Source organism: Acipenser ruthenus, unplaced genomic scaffold (genome assembly GCF_902713425.1).
Source record: "Acipenser ruthenus unplaced genomic scaffold, fAciRut3.2 maternal haplotype, whole genome shotgun sequence".
NCBI classification, from domain to species: Eukaryota; Metazoa; Chordata; class Actinopteri; order Acipenseriformes; family Acipenseridae; genus Acipenser; species Acipenser ruthenus.
Genome location: NW_026707587.1, coordinates 100999 through 115697, shown reverse-complemented (window position 1 = coordinate 115697; position 14699 = coordinate 100999). Strand labels below are relative to the sequence as shown.

Here is a 14699-nt window from a genome sequence, read left to right as displayed (position 1 = left end):
TATTGGAAGTGACTCTGCATATAATGCACAGTTCACAGCCTGCCTTTGTAAAGCGCTTTATAATGGTGGTCCACTATGAAAGGCGCTATATAAAAATAAATATATTATTGTTTTTATTATTATTATTTCGTGCAGTCTGGCTGCTCCAACTGTGAGAAACGGTTTCTGTTGCAGTAAGACAAGAGACGCCCCACACACTACTTCTTAAAGAATTATAAACCACAGAAACTGATGTTGCAGCTAGGAGCTACTATTAAACATACTGTGTGTTTAACTTTGTGCAGCGTGAGCTGTGCACAGGATGACCTCTGTCCGCAGGATGAGATTTTGTGAAATCCTGACAGTGACTGCATTGTTTTCTTGTAGGTGATTTAGAATCTGTTTACAGGGCTGTGCTGGCTTGGTTTGTCAGCTTAGATGATCCTTCAGCTGAGGTTTTCAAGTGCAGTCGCACAAGGTTTGCTGTTTCTTTAAGGAAGCAATGAAAACTTTTTTGTTTTGCAGCAGTGAGTCAGCAAGCCCAGGGCAGCCCCTCTGAGCTGAGGATCGTTCTGCTTGGGAAGACCGGGGCTGGGAAGAGTGCAGCAGGAAACACCATCCTGGGAAGAAGAGAGTTTCTATCCAACTCCTACTCCTCAATAACACAGAAGTGTATGAAGAGAAAAGCTGTAGTCGCTGGGAGACGCGTGGCTGTGATCGACACTCCAGGATTCTTCGACACAGAGCTCTCTGTAGAGGATTGTAATCAGGAGATTTTGAGATGCATCTCCCTGTCTGCCCCGGGACCCCACACCTTCCTGCTGGTGATGCCGGTGGGCCGCTACACGAAGCACAAGAGGGAAACAGTGCGGGAAATCCTGGAGAAGTTCAGCAATGATGTTTTGAGGTACACCATCGTTCTCTTCACCCGAGCGGATGATCTGAAAGGCAAGACCATCTAGGAGTACGTTCAGAGTGGCAGCCAGGCGCTCCGGGAGCTGGTGGAGAAGTGCGGGGGGTGTCACGCCTTCAACAACGAAAACCCGAGCGATCGCACCCAGGTCACCGAGCTACTGGAGAAAATAAAGAGGATGGTGGCAGAAAACGGAGGCAGCCACTGCACCAACGAGATATACCAGATGGCAGAAGAGCAGGAGAGGAAGCTGAGGAAGAGAGAGGAGGGATCAAGTAACAGCTATCACACCCTCAACACTGAAAACACGAGCGATCGCACCCAGGTCACTGAAGCAAAGATCAGACGAGAGCAGGAGAGGAAGCTGAGGGAGAGAGAGGAGGGATCAAGTAACAGCTATCACACCCTCAACACTGAAAACACGAGCGATCGCACCCAGCTCACTGAAGCAAAGATCAGACGAGAGCAGGAGAGGAAGATGAGGGAGAGAGAGGAGGGATCAGGTAACAGCTATCACACCCTCAACACTGAAAACACGAGCGATCGCACCCAGGTCACTGAAGCAAAGATCAGACGAGAGCAGGAGAGGAAGCTGAGGGAGAGAGAGGAGGGATCAGGTAACAGCTATCACACCCTTAACACTGAAAACACGCGCGATCGCACCCAGGTCACTGAAGCAGAGATCAGACGAGAGCAGGAGAGGAGGAATGATAGCAGAACCAAGGCAGAAAATTCCAACGGTTTCATTAAGAAATTCCTGACTGTGCTGGCGGGAGCAGCAGTGGGAGTTGGGTTGGGGCTGTTACTGGGATCTGGAATAGGAATATTATTAGCAGATGCAGCAGCAGCAGGTTAGCATGATAAAAACGGTCTTCATTCTGTGCGATGATCGGCTAACGTGAAGCAGAGGGGGGGGAAACAAAAAACCGGGGACTCTGCAGCATGACGACTGCGCACGCTCCGAGACGCAAACTTTGTGTAGGTTTAGAGGGGAAACAACACTTATTTGAATTGCCCCGGTGAGTCGAACTAACAACAGACCTGTTCTGAAAGGGCGTACCCAGTTAAAATTAATGGAAAGATGGCTGCTGTTTGGACCGCTGGTTAGGGGGACTGCCGTCAGTAGAAGGGCTTGCAAGAATTGTGAGGTTTTCTGTATCTTGAATAACCAGTGAATGGAAACCAATGTAATTGTGTGTGGACTGTAATCTCCCCCTCCTCCTCCCTCCCCCCTCCCCCTCCCTCCCTCCCCCTCCCTCCCCCTCTCCCCCTCCTCTCCCCCCTCCCCTCAGATGTCCCTACAGCCGTTTAAATAACAGACCTATCGTTTTTCTTTATCGTTAACATCCTGATGACTTTTTACACTCGATAACAAACCAGAAACGATGGGGGGGCAGGAGGGGCGGGGGCGGGGCGGGGGGGGGGGGGTTGGATGTCGCTGGGCGTGCAAGACAGCTGCTGTAACAGCACAAGTAAAGGAAACAGAAGTCATTTCCTTATTCGCAGTACCAGAAAACATCTCCATTTTAAGAAAAGGCAGAAGAATTCGCAGTTGCGTTTGAAAAAAAAAGTTCCGCCAGGTTTTACTGAGAAATGGGTGAGTTTATTTCATACTGTCAGGGTTTGTTAGAAAATTCTTCCTTTCAAAACCGAGGTAGGAAAACTGGTTTCAAACCCAGACCTCTCATCTCTGAAGGGAAGTAATCAACAGTGTTTTTGTTTTGCAGCAGAGAGTCAGCAAGCCCAGGGCGGCTCCTCCGAGCTGAGGATCGTTCTGCTTGGGAAGACCGGGGCTGGGAAGAGCGCCTCTGGAAACACCATCCTGGGCAGAAGAGAGTTTCTATCTGACTCCAGATCCTCCTCAATCACAAACAAGTCTATGAAGAGAAAAGCTGTAGTCGCTGGGAGACGCGTGGCTGTGATCGACACTCCAGGATTCTTCGACACAGAGCTCCCTGAAGAGGATTGTAATCTGGAGATTGGGAGATGCATCTCCCTGTGCTCCCCGGGACCACACGCCTTCCTGCTGGTGATGCCGGTAGGACGCCACACGAAGCATGAGAGGGAAACGGTGCAGGAAATCCAGGAGAAGTTCAACGATGATGTTTTGAGGTACACCATCGTTCTCTTCACCGGAGCGGATGATCTGAAAGGCAAGACCATCGAGGAGTACGTTCAGAGTGGCAGCCAGGAGCTCCGGAAGCTGGTGGAGAAGTGCGGGGGGTATCACGCCTTCAACAACGAAAACCCGAGCGATTGCACCCAGGTCACCTGGCTACTGGAGAAAATAAAGAGCATGGTGGCAGAAAACGGAGGCAGCCACTACACCAACAAAATATACCAGATGGCAGAAGAAGAGATCAGACTAGAGCAGGAGAGGAAGCTGAGGGAGAGAGAGGAGGGATCAGGTAACAGCAATCACACCCTTAACACTGAAAACACGCGCGATCGCACCCAGCTCACTGAAGCAGAGATCAGAAGAGAGCAGGAGAGGAGGAACAGTAGCAGAACCGAGGCAGAAAATTCCAATGGTTTCATTAAGAAATTCCTGACTGTGCTGGCGGGAGCAGCAGTGGGAGTTGGGTTGGGGCTGTTACTGGGATCTGGAATAGGAATATTATTAGCAGCAGGTGTAGTAGCAGCAGCAGGAGCAGCAGGAGTAGTAGCAGTAGCAGCAGCAGGTACAGCAGCAGTGGTAGGAGGGGTAGTAGGAGGGGTAGTTGGAGGGACTATTGGATACGAGGCATCAGGGCCACGCGATGCAGTAAATAAAGTGAACAAAGCAGCATTAGACATAGCAGAGACTGCCTACAACATGATAACAAGATCTGGTGTGCCTGTCCACCCCAAGCAACAATAGAAGCAATGCATGCAGCAGCTTTGTGAATTGAATATATTAGAGAATCGCTGAGAGTCAGGGCAGCAAATTCAACAAAAACAAAAACACGCAGAAACAAAAACAGAAGCAAGGAAGAAGAATCATAAAAATGGCTTTTCTAAAAAAGTAAGTTTTTGAGCTAGATTTAAAAAAAACCACTCAAAGGTACTGAATCCCTGATCTCTAACGGAATGGAGCTCCACAGTTTTGGGGCGCAGCAACACAAGGCCCTGTCGCCCCAAGAGCGGAGGCGCCTCGATTTGTCTGGCAGACATAATGTGAAAGAGAGATCATGATTAGTAATGATTGAGGTTTTATTTGTATTTAATTGATTTTTTTTTAATACTGTGTTTCTATTTTCTGAAGGCTGGTTCAGCTAAAGATTATTTGCCTCTTTCTTCACCTGAAGTATCAGCATTAATGATACAGCTTACTCTGTCTGCTGATCTTTCCTTCTGGTTTGCGTTGATTTTGCTGCGTTGCTCAGTTTTAAATAGAACATCATTGCGTTTCAGCTTCCAGCTGCATGATATAATCTTACATTGTTTTAAAAGCAAGCTGTCAATATGTTTAATCAGAAGAAATGGAAACAAATGTATTTTCATTGGGAGGGGGGGGGGGTCTATAGGGGTGTAGATGTTAAGAGATCACAGTTTTCATGGGGGGGTCTATAGGGGTCTAGATGTTAAGAGATCACAGTGTTCATGGGGGGGTATAGGGGTGTAGATGTTAAGAGATCACAGTTTTTCTTTCTGATTTATTATTATTATTATTATTATTATTATTATTATTATTATTATTATTATTGTTGTTGTTGTTGTTAGCATGGATTTGATATAAATGAACACTGCATTCTGCTTCACAGTACAGTTTAAGAGGTGTGTTAATATCTTCACTGTTGTTTCTGATGAATAAAGACACGATTCTATTGGAAATCTATCCATCTCCTTTGTGATTAATGGGTGGGCTGCTTGTATTCCCTGCGCAGCGTCCCACCAGCCCTCTGTCTTCTCTCATTGAGCTGCTGCTTCTCATCACTGAGATTCCTGACCCCGCTCTGCACAGCCTGCTGGCGTTTCAGAGACAGGGAACAATCACTCAGAGGAGCTCAAGAAGCAGCAAGAAGAAAATCATCGTATGAAGAACTGTTAGCATCATTTTAAAAGAGTCTCATTCACAGCATCTGAGATCATTCATTTACATGGTTACTGTACCAGATACACAGCCTGTAGTTATAATCAACCAATCAATACATAAAAACGATAGATAGATAGATAGATAGATAGATAGATAGATAGATAGATAGATAGATAGATAGATAGAGAGATAGATAGATAGAGAGAGAGATAGATAGATAGATAGATAGATAGATAGATAGATAGATAGATAGATAGATAGTCTGTATGAAGAACTGTTCGCATCATTTTAAAAGTCTCATTCACAGCATCTGAGATCATTCATTTACATGGTTACTGTACCAGATATACAGCCTGTAGTTATAATCAATCAATCAATACATAAAAACGATAGAGAGATAGATAGATAGATAGATAGATAGATAGATAGATAGATAGATAGATAGATGGATAGAAATTAATTGTATGAAGAACTATTATCATTTTTTAATATTATCATTCAAAGTGCCATATTATAATCAACAACTCCAAACAATAGATAGATAGATAGATAGATAGATAGATAGATAGATAGATAGATAGATAGATAGATAGATAGATAGATAGATATTCTCACTGAGAAATGCAGGATATTATATGTAAAGTAAAAGTTGAAATTCAAAAGCAAAGCAGATTCATACTTCAGAGGTATTATAAAAGTGAGTGTGCATTTACTTAGTAGGTTAAGGGCTGCACTGTGCAGTGCCTCGGATTCCACACGGGGGCGCTAAATTATCACAATGTGCGGATTCCACACGGGGGCGCTAAAGTATCACAGTGTGCGGATTCCACACGGGGGCGCTAAAGTATCACAGTGTGCGGATTCCACACGGGGGCGCTAAACTATCACACTGTCTTGTTTATAGTTTTGTATCTCTGGCCCTCTGCATTCGAGAAGAAGCGAAATCGCCATTATTTTAGAAAATTCAGTAAAGAAGCGAGGCTTGTTTACTAAAATATCATAATAGGGGGGTACAGATGAACATGGACACCGCTGCTGCAGGCCCGGGTTCACGTAAGTATTCATTATTTTAAACTGGTAAGAATGTGTCTGAACAATAACTTAAACACGATGTAATGACGTTTAATAACACTTCGCAAAACCTCCAGCGTTTTGAAGTTTCCGTTAGTTTGCTGTATATAAGCAGAACAAAAATATGTCAGGACTCGAACCTCGTTGTTTGAGACGTTTGTATTTTAAAGGCAGCCTGGCCCGCTTTGGTATTTCTTAGTAAAGTTGTGTTAAGCTTTGGATTAAGAAAAACTTTTTTAAGAAGCTGAATTTGAATACACGTTTCATAACGTCATGCTACAGTAATATAATTTCGATATATCATATTACAGACGTTTGGCATCTACAATTAATGTCGTTGTTTATCGTTGAAGCACAGAAATAAATATTATGAGATATCTCTCTCTCTCTCTCTGTATATATATATATATATATATATATATATATAATTTTATTTATTTATTTAATAAACGTGTTTGTGAATTAATTTCATAAAGGGCTGGCTCTGTTGTAAAAAGTTAGATTTTTTTTTCCCCTAAGATGATAATGTTTCAATACTAAAATAAAAAAGTCTGTGGTTTATAAATATTTATATGTTTATATGTATTTATAAATACAACAGTAGCGTTCTAAAACTCTTCTCTCTGCTGCACAGTGTTTCTGGAGATCACTGCAACGCTGTATTTAACGCAGGTCGCTTTGTGGGAGATGAATATGAGGCGCAGGATGGAGAGTCTTCAGGTTCAGTTATAGTCAGGTTATTGTAACTGTGGAGCACCTTTAGGATCGTCTTACTGAAGTCTTTTACAGTTCAGACAGACTTGTGAGCAAATTCATCCCAGGTTACACAGTTTTGACACATAATAAACAAGAGTAATTATGAATTATATGTAAGTGTGCGGCAGTTACTGAATGCTAGTGTAAAACAAATATAAACACATATTTACATCCGATGAGACGTCAAACAAACGAGCTCCTATTGGAAGTGACTCTGCAGCAGCCACTGACTCCCTGTGTGTGTGTGTGTGTGTGTGTGTGTGTGTGACCCTGAGCGAGTCGCTTCACCTCCTTGTGCTCCGTCCTTCCGATGAGACGTCAAACAAACGAGCTCCTATTGGAAGTGACTCTGCAGCAGCCACTGACTCCCTGTGTGTGCGTGTGTGTGTGTGTGTGTGCGTGTGACCCTGAGCGAGTCGCTTCACCTCCTTGTGCTCCGTCCTTCGGATGAGACGTCAAACAAACGAGCTCCTATTGGAAGTGACTCTGCAGCAGCCACTGACTCCCTGTGTGTGTGTGTGTGTGTGTGTGTGTGTGACCCTGAGCGAGTCGCTTCACCTCCTTGTGCTCCGTCCTTCCGATGAGACGTCAAACAAACGAGCTCCTATTGGAAGTGACTCTGCAGCAGCCACTGACTCCCTGTGTGTGTGTGTGTGTGCGTGACCCTGAGCGAGTCGCTTCACCTCCTTGTGCTCCGTCCTTCCGATGAGACGTCAAACAAACGAGCTCCTATTGGAAGTGACTCTGCAGCAGCCACTGACTCCCTGTGTGTGCGTGTGTGTGTGTGTGTGTGTGTGTGTGTGTGCGTGTGTGTGTGTGTGTGTGTGTGACCCTGAGCGAGTCGCTTCACCTCCTTGTGCTCCGTCCTTCGGATGAGACGTCAAACAAACGAGCTCCTATTGGAAGTGACTCTGCAGCAGCCACTGACTCCCTGTGTGTGTGTGTGTGTGTGTGTGACCCTGAGCGAGTCGCTTCACCTCCTTGTGCTCCGTCCTTCCGATGAGACGTCAAACAAACGAGCTCCTATTGGAAGTGACTCTGCAGCAGCCACTGACTCCCTGTGTGTGTGTGTGTGTGCGTGACCCTGAGCGAGTCGCTTCACCTCCTTGTGCTCCGTCCTTCCGATGAGACGTCAAACAAACGAGCTCCTATTGGAAGTGACTCTGCAGCAGCCACTGACTCCCTGTGTGTGCGTGTGTGTGTGTGTGTGTGTGTGTGTGCGTGTGTGTGTGTGTGTGTGTGTGTGACCCTGAGCGAGTCGCTTCACCTCCTTGTGCTCCGTCCTTCGGATGAGACGTCAAACAAACGAGCTCCTATTGGAAGTGACTCTGCAGCAGCCACTGACTCCCTGTGTGCGTGTGTGTGTGTGTGCGTGCGTGTGTGTGTGTGTGTGTGTGTGTGTGTGTGTGTGCGTGTGTGTGACCCTGAGCGAGTCGCTTCACCTCCTTGTCCTCCGTCCTTCGGATGAGACGTCAAACAAACGAGCTCCTATTGGAAGTGACTCTGCAGCAGCAGCAGCAGCAGCAGTTGTTGATGATGCAGAGTTCACCCCCCTAGTCTCTGGAAGTCGCTTTGGAGAAAAAGCCTCCGCTGAACGACTCATTAATAATAATAATAATAATAATAATAATAATAATAATAATAATAATAGTGGTCAGGGCTCTGGACTCTTGACCGGAGGGTCGTGGGTTCAATCCCAGGTGGGGGACACTGCTGCTGAACCCTTGAGCAAGGTACTTTACCTAGATTGCTCCAGTAAAAACCCAACTGTATAAATGGGGAATTGTATGTAAAAATAATGTGATATCTTGTAACAATTGTAAGTCGCCCTGGATAAGGGCGTCTGCTAAGAAATAAATAATAATAATAATAAAAACCCCAAATGACTTTTTTTTTTAGCACTATAAAGTTACAAGATTAAAAATGTAGAGCCTAATATTTCTTTTTAAATAAGGATAATTCTTTAATATAATACCGACAGCTGTTTCACTGCGTTGGAATTTGCATAGCTTTACAAAATCTGCAATGTGTGTGCAAAACATTTTAACTGACCTTTTCGGAGTGTAGTTCATTCATTTATTCTTTCTTCTTTTTAGCGGGGACCGAACAGAGATGGACTCCTGTCCCCGACCAAGCCCAGCGCAGCCCCTCCGAGCTGAGGATCGTTCTGCTTGGGAAGACCGGGGCTGGGAAGAGCGCCTCTGGAAACACCATCCTGGGCAGAGAGGAGTTCAGATCTCAAGTCAGCGCCACTTCAGTGACAAAAGCGTGCGAGAAGAGGACGGGGGTGGTGGCTGGGCGGCGCGTGGCCGTGATCGACACCCCAGGCTTTTTCGACACGACGCTGTCTCTGGAAGAGATCAGGGCAGAGATTGCCAGGTGCGTCTCCCTGTCCGCCCCAGGACCCCACGCTTTCCTGCTGGTGATGCCGCTGGGCAGATTCACAGAGGAGGAGAGGAGAGCGGTGCAGCTGATCCGGGGGATCTTCGGAGAGAGGGCGGCCAGCCGCACTGTGCTGCTCTTCACCCGCGCCGACGACCTGGAGGGCAAGCCCGTGGAGGGATACCTTCAGGGAGCGGACGAGGAGCTGAGGGGCCTGGTGGAGAAGTGCGGGGGCCGCTGCCACGCCTTCAACAACAGGGAGAAGGGCGACCGCGCCCAGGTCGCAGAGCTGCTGGAGAAGATAGAGAGGATGGTGGAGGTGGAGAACGGAGGGGGCTGCTACACTAACGAGACGTACCGCCTCGCTGAAGAGGAGATCCGGAGAGAGGAGGCCAGGATGCTGAGAGAGAGAGAGGAGGATGGTGGGACCGAAGAGGAGGAGGAGGAGGGGAGAAGGATGACGGGCTGGGCGAAGCGAGCGAGACCCCCGGGCGGCCTCGGAGGGAAGCCGAGAGAGATTCCTCTGCCGACCCGCGAGAGAATCAGAAGCAGGGCGGAAGTCTCCAAGCGCGTCCTGGGGAAGCTCAAGATCCTGGTGGCCGCGGGGGCCACGGGGGCGGCTGTAGGGGCCCTGTTTGGGGCCGCGGTGCCGCTAGCCGGGGCGGGGGGCGCTGTAGTGGCGGGGAAAGCCGTGGCTGCGGTGATGGCGGGCAGCGTCGCGGCTGGGGAAGCGGCGGGGGCTGTGGCAGCGGCCGTGGCGGGGAAAACGGCTCTCGGAGCAGCAGCGGGGGTCCTCTTGGGAGGCAGTGTGGGATCAGTGGCTGGAGCTGAAGCAGAGAGCCCGGCGCAGGCAGCTAGAGAGGCAGCCGAATCGGTGGGGGTGATTGGGGTGGCGGCTGTAGGGTTGGCAGTAGGGACAGGAGGGGCGGTAGCGGCTGGGGCGTCGCTGATGGCAGCTTCTGCTGCGGGGACCGCGCTGGGGGTAACGGGCGTGGAGGCAGCCGCTGGGGTAGAAGGGATCGCTGCAGGGCTGACCTGCAGGGCGGCAGTAGAGAGCTCCAGTGCTGTAGCTTCGACCGGAGCCGCTGTTAAATTGTTAACAGCCATGGCAGAGCTGGGGAGGGCAGCAGCGGGCGTGGCGCTGGCTGGGGGGCTGGCGCTGAAAATCGTTCGGGAAACTGTGAGGAGCGACGCGACTTCGGATTCTGGCGTCTTTACTGAGAAAAAGACTTTTGAGGTTTACCTGAATAAATAAGTGAGCGACGCTGGTTTCAATTTGAGGATTTAAAAAACGCTTTTTGACGTTTCAGGGGAATGTTTGAAAGCGATCAGGAAAGCTTAAGACGGTTCTCCCTCCATCGCAAGACTGTGCATATCGGATTTAATTGTACAGGGCAAAAAAAAAAAAAGACTGAATGGGACTACAGCTCCCAGCATGCCTCTGCACCCGCGGCCATGGTGAGGCATGCTGGGAGCTGTAGTTCTTTATGCTGTGGTCTTGTATCACAAGCGATACAGACCTCTATTACGACACATCATGTACAGCTGTGGGCAAAAGTTTAGCAGCATCACCCTCTATATAGAATGAACTTATTCAGCTTCATAGAGTCCAATGGAAGCTGCTGAATAATGTTCCCTTGTTAACATATTGAATTCCACCCCCTCTATATAGAATGAACTCCCTCAGCTTCATAGAGTCCAATGAAAGCTGCTGAATAATGTTCCCTTGTTAACATATTGAATTCCACCCCCTCTATATAGAATGAACTCACTCAGCTTCATAAGAGTCCAATGAAAGCTGCTGAATAATGTTCCCTTGTTAACATATTGAATTCCACCCCCTCTATATAGAATGAACTCCCTCAGCTTCATAGAGTCCAATGAAAGCTGCTGAATAATGTTCCCTTGTTAACATATTGAATTCCACCCCCTCTATATAGAATGAACTGATTCAGCTTCATAGAGTCCAATGAAAGCTGCTGAATAATGTTCCCTTGTTAACATATTGAATTCCACCCCCTCTATATAGAATGAACTGATTCAGCTTCATAGTCTAATGAAAGCTGCTGAATAATGTTCCCTTGTTAACATATTGAATTCCACTCCCTCTATATAGAATGAACTGATTCAGCTTCATAGAGTCCAATGAAAGCTGCTGAATAATGTTCCCTTGTTAACATATTGAATTCCACCCCCTCTATATAGAATGAACTGATTCAGCTTCATAGAGTCCAATGAAAGCTGCTGAATAATGTTCCCTTGTTAACATATTGAATTCCACCCTCTCTATATAGAATGAACTGATTCAGCTTCATAGAGTCCAATGAAAGCTGCTGAATAATGTTCCCTTGTTAACATATTGAATTCCACACCCTCTATATAGAATGAACTCCCTCAGCTTCATAGAGTCCAATGAAAGCTGCTGAATAATGTTCCCTTGTTAACATATTGAATTCCACCCCCTCTATATAGAATGAACTGATTCAGCTTCACAGAGTCCAATGAAAGCTGCTGAATAATGTTCCCTTGTTAACATATTGAATTCCACCCCCTCTATATAGAATGAACTGATTCAGCTTCATAGAGTCCAATGAAAGCTGCTGAATAATGTTCCCTTGTTAACATATTGAATTCCACCCCCTCTATATAGAATGAACTGATTCAGCTTCATAGAGTCCAATGAAAGCTGCTGAATAATGTTCCCTTGTTAACATATTGAATTCCACCCCTCTATATAGAATGAACTCACTCAGCTTCATAGAGTCCAATGAAAGCTGCTGAATAATGTTCCCTTGTTAACATATTGAATTCCACCCCCTCTATATAGAATGAACTGATTCAGCTTCACAGAGTCCAATGAAAGCTGCTGAATAATGTTCCCTTGTTAACATATTGAATTCCACCCCCTCTATATAGAATGAACTGATTCAGCTTCATAGAGTCCAATGAAAGCTGCTGAATAATGTTCCCTTGTTAACATATTGAATTCCACCCCCTCTATATAGAATGAACTGATTCAGCTTCATAGAGTCCAATGAAAGCTGCTGAATAATGTTCCCTTGTTAACACATTGAATTCCACCCCTCTATATAGAATGAACTCACTCAGCTTCATAGAGTCCAATGAAAGCTGCTGAATAATGTTCCCTTGATAACATATTGAATTCCACCCCCTCTATATAGAATGAACTGATTCAGCTTCATAGAGTCCAATGAAAGCTGCTGAATAATGTTCCCTTGTTAACATATTGAATTCCACCCCCTCTATATAGAATGAACTCCCTCAGCTTCATAGAGTCCAATGAAAGCTGCTGAATAATGTTCCCTTGTTAACATATTGAATTCCACCCCCTCTATATAGAATGAACTGATTCAGCTTCATAGAGTCCAATGAAAGCTGCTGAATAATGTTCCCTTGTTAACATATTGAATTCCACCCCCTCTATATAGAATGAACTGATTCAGCTTCATAGTCTAATGAAAGCTGCTGAATAATGTTCCCTTGTTAACATATTGAATTCCACCCCCTCTATATAGAATGAACTGATTCAGCTTCATAGAGTCCAATGAAAGCTGCTGAATAATGTTCCCTTGTTAACATATTGAATTCCACCCCCTCTATATAGAATGAACTGATTCAGCTTCATAGTCTAATGAAAGCTGCTGAATAATGTTCCCTTGTTAACATATTGAATTCCACCCCCTCTATATAGAATGAACTCCCTCAGCTTCATAGAGTCCAATGAAAGCTGCTGAATAATGTTCCCTTGTTAACATATTGAATTCCACCCCCTCTATATAGAATGAACTCCCTCAACTTCATAGAGTCCAATGAAAGCTGCTGAATAATGTTCCCTTGTTAACATATTGAATTCCACCCCCTCTATATAGAATGAACTCCCTCAGCTTCATAGAGTCCAATGAAAGCTGCTGAATAATGTTCCCTTGTTAACATATTGAATTCCACCCCCTCTATATAGAATGAACTCCCTCAGCTTCATAGAGTCCAATGAAAGCTGCTGAATAATGTTCCCTTGTTAACATATTGAATTGCACACCCTCTATATAGAATGAACTCCCTCAGCTTCATAGAGTCCAATGAAAGCTGCTGAATAATGTTCCCTTGTTAACATATTGAATTCCACCCCCTCTATATAGAATGAACTGATTCAGCTTCATAGAGTCCAATGAAAGCTGCTGAATAATGTTCCCTTGTTAACATATTGAATTCCACCCCCTCTATATAGAATGAACTCCCTCAGCTTCATAGAGTCCAATGAAAGCTGCTGAATAATGTTCCCTTGTTAACATATTGAATTCCACCCCCTCTATATAGAATGAACTGATTCAGCTTCATAGAGTCCAGTGAAAGCTGCTGAATAATGTTCCCTTGTTAACATATTGAATTCCACGCCCAGCGCTTTGTAGTTTTCCAGATACTGAACAGAAAAACTGACATTGAAAAAAAATGTGACATTTCAGAAATCTTACATGAAATACTTCAGGACTGCGATTATGGCTTCCGGTATAGCCTCTTTTTTTGTGATATCATTTTGTAGTTTTGTTTGATTACATCACGATGTTAAATAAAAGATCAAAATTATTTTTATATAGTTTTTTTTTTTTTTTTAATTACCGATATCTCAGTCCTAAAATTCTAGGTGATACAAAACGTTTTGTCATAGCTATACAATTAAATCCGGTATGTATAATTTTGCACGCCCTCAATTATTATTTTCTTTGACAGTGGTTGAACGTTTTGGCAAAATTCTAAACATTTACAATTACGCTGGGCGACGATTACAATTTTAAACTGCAAAATCTTAATTACTGCTTGTTTCTGTAAAGCTTGAGTCGCTAACAAGAAAACTTCGAATCGCTGGTTAAAATATTAAAGAAATTGTTGGTAGCATTTCACTGCCTTAATTATTGTGAAAAATGAAGTCATTAAAAAATATTACACATTGTCTCGAGTCTTTTTTAATAGTATTTATGTTTTGCTGTGCTTTGTTTTAGAGAGGGTACGTCAAACAATAGTTATCCTTTCTAGTTTTTTTTAATATTGATAAAATAACCGTGTCCGATATATTTAAAATAATTTGTGTTATTTAATTATACAGTCTCTATACCTGTCTTTAACACACACAGACAAAAACACTCGCATGCCACACCTTTGAATTTTAAAACTTAATACATTTCTACACCATTTCTTAGTTGTACAGTTTCTGTTTTTACAATAAAACGCGTTTTTCGTGATATGACGTAGAATTGCCCGAAAAAACAATATTAAATAAAAATTTACATTTATGTAATGAGTGACATAATTCAACGTAAGAATTTGAAGGTAAATTCTCCGGTTGCCCCACAGTTTTTTTCAGACAAAAATTTCAATGTAAACCGAGCGAAATTATTATAAATATAAATAATTTATATAATATATTACCTTTTTTTTCCATATTTTTTTTCACGGAGCGGTGCCGTATCCATCATTTTAAACAACTTTCGGTTTCCAACGGTCAAAAATTTTCAAATCTTTTCCTCGTGCCTCCTTTGCAGCGCGAGGCGTTCCATTTAAAAAAAAAAA

General features: G+C 44.5%; 1 pseudogene; it reads left to right on the top strand.

Moving 5' to 3' along the window:
* Window positions 1-510: 510 nt before the first annotated feature.
* LOC117432734 (uncharacterized) lies at window positions 511-14082 on the top strand (annotated as a pseudogene).
* The last annotated feature ends 617 nt before the right edge of the window (window positions 14083-14699 follow it).